The sequence below is a fragment of the Patiria miniata genome, unplaced genomic scaffold (assembly GCF_015706575.1).
Source record: "Patiria miniata isolate m_02_andy unplaced genomic scaffold, ASM1570657v1 HiC_scaffold_22, whole genome shotgun sequence".
In the NCBI taxonomy this organism is placed as follows: domain Eukaryota; kingdom Metazoa; phylum Echinodermata; class Asteroidea; order Valvatida; family Asterinidae; genus Patiria; species Patiria miniata.
In genome coordinates, this window is record NW_024037061.1 from 11,135,691 (window position 1) to 11,141,593 (window position 5,903).

A 5,903-nucleotide genomic window follows, 5' to 3' on the forward strand; every position below is an offset into this window, starting at 1 on the left:
AGTAAGTGAAATTGGCCGATAATTAGCCGGGTTTGTCCGATCTCCCTTCTTGTAAATAGGGACGATGTTGGCATTCAACCAGTCTTCTGGGAGTTTTCCACTGTCTACAGACTTTTGAAAGATCTTTTGGACGACTGGAGCTATGCTTGCTGAGCAGCTCTTCAGTATTCTAGCTGGTACCTGGTCAGGCTGGGATGCTTTCTTTGACTGGATTTCCCCCAGCAATTTTTGCACCCCGTTTGTTGTTATGTTGAGGGCTGAGATTTTTGGAGTTGGATTCGAGTTGAGTGACGGGAATTCAGCAAGGTTTTCTTCGGTAAAGACCGAGCAGAACTGGTGGTTTAACGCTTCGGCTTTGTCGGCTGGTAGAGACACTGCACGCCCCATATTTGTAAGGGTTGCGATTCCAAAAACTTCCTGGCTCATTGACTTGATGTAATTCCAGAAGGGCTTTGTGTGTTCTGTCTTCAAGCTTTCTCCTATCACATCATGGATGTACTTGTGATGAGCTTTCCTGCTTTGTCTGTCAATTGAACGGCGTAATTTCTTGAAGTCTGTCCATGCTGAAGCTGTTCCAGATCTTCTTGCCCGATTGTACAACTTTTGTTTTTCCTAATTGCTCGTCTAACTGTTGAATTGACCCAGGGTAGATTATGTCTTGTTGAACTCAGTTTTGAAGGAATGTGACGATTCATAGCCCCGACGAGAACTTGTTTGAAGTCTAGCCACAATGTGTTTACGTCTGTTGATGCCACACGATCCTCAGTCAACTTCTCATCAAATGCTGTTATGAGTTCATCTATGGCAGTGAATTCGGCCTTTTTGTAGAGGAAGATTTTCCTCCTTGGGGGTCTGTGCATAAACACCTACCTTTCTCGGCAACGGATGACTGTCCGCTTGGTGTTCCAGATGAGATGTGAAGATGTGCTTCACTTTACCTATTCGATCGTTCTATTGTCCCAAAGCTTTTTAAATAACAGCAATTGTGTTCAATTGTTAAATGAAAGGAAATGAAAGAACCAGCACCCCACAACCGATTGTAGTAGCGTTACCCTTTCCCGCTTTTAACCATTTTTGCGAATAAAAAAACAAAATAGGGCAAATTTTCCCCAGAAAATTACCCACCCCTTGCCCCTGACCTAAAACCTTGCCATCGAGCGAAGTTTATGATTCTTGCCTCGAAATTCATGATTTATCAAATATAGTCGTGGTGACTTACCATAACATTGAGGTGATACTGCAATCCTTCCAAATCTAGAACAAAAATATTTGCCCAATTTCCTTAAAAAGGTTTTTTATTTTTGACAATAGTGAACCTTGATGTTCACAGAAATCTGACTACATTCAACCAGGTTTTTTCTTTTCCAAATGGAAATTCGCCTTTACAATCTCACCACAGATGTTACAGTAAAATAGAAGTTGAAGTTTGTTTTTCTTGAGGGTCTTTTCATCTTTACTTGGTCCACTACGGCCTGAAAATAGGTCTACATTATGATCAACGCGATAAATAGCGCCCTCAATCGCTGCTGCTGCTTGACTGCGCATGTACCACATTAATCATACTACAATATCAATGTACATTGTATGAATGATTACAAAAAAATAACAGTACACTAGATGGCAATCAAGATCCACGACGCAGTAAAAAAAAATCAGTGCTCTTCGTTGCCTCTTTATCGCTCTTGGAGCGCTACGAAACCGTCCATTACTCTCTCTTCGAGGACAGAGGAATATCTCTTAAATAACTGGACGCGTCTTTAATCTCTTAAATTACTGGACGCGTCTTTAAACATCGATGCCACTAACTGGAAGGCCCTGTCCACGCGAGCCATGATCAATATTAAGCATTATAACTCTCAGCAAACGCAAGACTGTCCTGAATTGAGGGATTTTCTGAACAACGCTAAACGCGATCTTGAGAAAGCAGTGTCCATGAATGTCACGCCCTGGGATCTAACCCAACATGGAGAGGTTTACTATCGCCTTACAAAACATCACACCAAAGAGGAAATCGCGATAAAATCTCTCTTTCAGTAAGCCCTCGTATGTTTCTCGAGGTCAGCAGATTGTTCAGATGGTCGCAACAGAACTGACATGCATTTTATGCGGGGCCTCTGTCTGTTTGACATCGAGGAAAAGAGGGCGGCGATTGGTTGCTTCAAGCAAGCAATTGCATGTGAAGCTCAGGACCGCGAAAACATTCGTAACTTTGGCGAATTGCTCAGAGTATATGGTGGTGTACCCTAACGTGGCGCACTTCGAAGCATACCCAAATTTCCTCGTGTAGTGTTGCCAAACCTCTTTGTTGACAAACCTCAAATTCATGCAGTGAAATACTGGTACTTTTACCTTATTAATGCTTGCTGTTTAACCTCTGTGAACAATTTCGGTTTCATAAAATTTAAGCCGAAATTAAAAAACGGTGGCGTCCGGAAATTGGGCACAATTTGGCGGAGTGTTCCCTAACGTGGCGCACTTAAATAAATCTCGGGAAATTCCAAATTAACATTTAAGAATTTCTGAAAACTTGATAAATTCTGATAAATCATTATTATCTCTACTTACATACCCAGCCAGATGTTTGTCACAAAATTATTTTCTTATTTTTCGGGGCATTTTCAAAGGGTTCACTTTGCACTTGAAAATAAAATCGGAAAATCACGCCAAAATAAGTTTTTCTTTTAACTTTGTAGCGGGTAAATAAATTCGCGATTTATGAACGGGAGTGTTTATAACTTGATGAAATTTCACTTTCTGTGAAATTTCAGTTAAAACTTTTGCTCTAGCTAGGCGCTACAGGCGAAAAATCAAAGTGCGCCACGTTAGGGGGCGCGCCACGTTAGGGTACATCAACAATACTGAGCATACTCCAAGACGAGAATCCCCGAAGGACGAATCTATCCTGGCAGAGACAACCTTTTCCTTGAAGCAGGCTCTGGAGAAATATGGCCAATATAAGATGAGTAGCTACTGTATTAGTAAGTTCAAATTGGAGCACAAAAAAGAGCTGCAGTTGCTTTTGGGTTTAATACTGTAATAAATATAGTGAACTTAATGAGCTCGTGTCTTTGTTGGAGAAAACATCATTTGCAACACCACGTTCTCCACGACACATTAATGCGACACCACGAGCACCGGTCGGTCATAGCATGAGGTCTCCGAATACTAAAAATGATTAGCATGTCACATGCTGGACGCCCTGCGCTAGGTCCGTTGCATTATGAAGAGGCGGCTCTGCAGAATGCAGGAGCCAGCGCCACGGGTGGGGCAGCAGAGGAAGTATCGCCAACCATCCCAGAACCTGCAGAGGAAGTTAAGGAGCAACCAATCAAGGAGCACCAAAGGAGGCCCGCGTCCCTGATTTCAAGTATGATTTCATCGTGGTCTATCCAAAGAGCGAGAGAGACTGGGTGTCCTACGACCTGCTGAACGAGCTGGAGGCGATCCGGAACCTGAAGGGGTGCACGCGTGACAGGGATGCCCTGGCTGGAACAATGAAGATCTTGAGCGAGATCAATCTAATGAAGGAAAGTGCCAGCATTTTATTGGTCGTCAATCAAGATTTCATGTCTGAGTGCGAGGCTTCCATGCACTACGCGCTCAAGCTGAGGAGAGACAAACAGCGCAGTCGGGTGGTAATACCGGTGCTTCGGGACGACTCAGAGATCCCTGATGACATCGACATGTTGCTGAACTCATTCAATGCAGCATCTGGTCCGGTCGACTGGGACAGGTTGAAATTTTGCATCGAGCAACAAATTTAGAACAGCCTTCCTCATCACAAAAGACACTTCTGTTGCATCTTTGTCGACCCTATGACGCACTTCTTTGCAGTAATTCTTATTGCAAGAACCAGGTAGGCCTATTTGAGATATGTTGAAAGCTACTAAAAAGTCATGTACGTGCAGTAACAACCGCAGAAGCTAGCGTGCTTCACTTTTTTGCCAAGTTTTTGTCAAAAAGACTGTTTCAGTCAAACCAGGATTTTGGCACAATTGGTATGTTTTCCATACACTTTTCATTCACCCTTTAAAAGTTGGTACAGATATTCCTCGAGTAATGCACGCAATATTTAATAGGTATCAAGTAGTAGCATTAGCGGTATCTATATCAGTAATGAGATAATTAGCTTTAAAGCAAAACAGTAGCAGCATGTACATAGCAGTGGCGGTAGTAGTATACAGTATATAGAGTATTTAGCGGTAGCGTTAATTAGCGATAGCATTTTGCGGCAGCGTCAGCGTTACCTTAGCCGATGGACATGTAATATGATCCCTAAACCAAAGGATCCAGGCCAGGTTCTTTGTTTTCCTCTACAGATAATACAAGGTGCCTGTCAAAACAAGGTAATTTGTAAAGTCCTAAGCACTTTGTTATAAAGGTGTTCGACTGTATATTTAATAAATCGATAATTTGCATAGGACAAAATACATTATCAGAATTGATTTCACTGATTTGAACAATACTAGCTCTAAATTCAACAGAACACGGTTAATTGGTGAACATAACGAATGATGTTTATTTCCTCAGCCAAATGTGGTGGTGCATGGAATTGTGCTTATACAAAGCAATATGAAGAATCAATCAATGTTCAGTTGAAACCGGTCTGGTATCTTTGTTTCGAAATGTTGGCTATATTTCAGTCTTTAGGAAGGTCTGCATAATGTGCAAGTATGTTCCGCCCTCATCATGAGCTTAGCTCTGCTCCTCCGAATAGTGTACTTCAAACATAAGGCTGACGAATTTGTGTCTCAAAGCAACTGAGCAACGCCCTTCTCGGAGTGTTTTTGCAAACATATAGTATTGTGGTGGTGATCTCCCCTAGCCAAACCTAAGTTCGTTGGGACCAGGTCTGACACCTACTAGAGTGTAGCTGATCTTCCCGAACCCCAAGCTTTCCCAAGATGAGAGACCACTCAGAGCAACCTCAAGGCTTAGGGAGCAGGTCTGTTTTGGAGGGATTATACCGCCGAATATGATGATGATTACTCCCTTAATTGCACAACAAACCAGCAAGAAATACACCTTGACAGCATGATTGTTGGCACAACAAATATTATCGTAATTTATCATACAATAATCAAGAAATATACACTAATAATTGGGACCTGAATTGGGCTGTTCTATTACCAGGGTCACTGAATTATAGTTGCCGGGAGACAACCCACTGCTCACATACGCAGCAAATAAAGCGCACAGCATCAACAATGTAACAAGAAATGCGCTACTAAGTCAGCAATAAGCAACATTGTAAACAATGCACAACAATGTAAGCAGTATACCACAATGTAAGTAATGTACACCAGTGTAAACAATACCGCCAATGTAAGTAATGTACGCCAATGTAAGCAATACACGCCAATGTAAGTAAAGTACGTCAATGTAAACAACACACGCCAATGTAAGTAACGTATACCAGTGTAAACAGTACACGCCAGCGCAAGTAATGTACACCACACAAGCATACAACCCGTTTAGCTAGCCTTGTACTTGATTACGCTTTACCCATGTAAGCTAGCATATCGTACAGTCATTGATCTCCATTCGTAATGGAGATCAATGCGTACAGAACATTCACTTGTACGGCTGCGCGCATCAGCATTACACAGTGTAACTTAAGCACAATTAGGTACGTGCATGCTATACTGAGCGCTAAGCTCCGCCCAGTCACGCACGCGCTACATGTACAGTTCATTACATACGATCACGCTGCATTAGCACTAGACTTGTTATAGTCCCTACACTTTCCGTTACAATATGTTTATGCACTGTAACGGCTGTTTCTCCCCCCCCCCCAAAAAAAAAGTGCATTGTCTTTCCACTTGATCATACTGAGAACACTTTTGTTTTAAATTTTCTTTTTACATACATTTTGTTAGTGACCTTAGAGGATTGATATGAAC

At 42.1% G+C, this 5,903-nt stretch overlaps 1 pseudogene; it reads left to right on the forward strand.

Moving 5' to 3' along the window:
* The first annotated feature begins 489 nt into the window (after window positions 1-489).
* On the forward strand, window positions 490-3,764 carry LOC119730055 (annotated as a pseudogene).
* The last annotated feature ends 2,139 nt before the right edge of the window (window positions 3,765-5,903 follow it).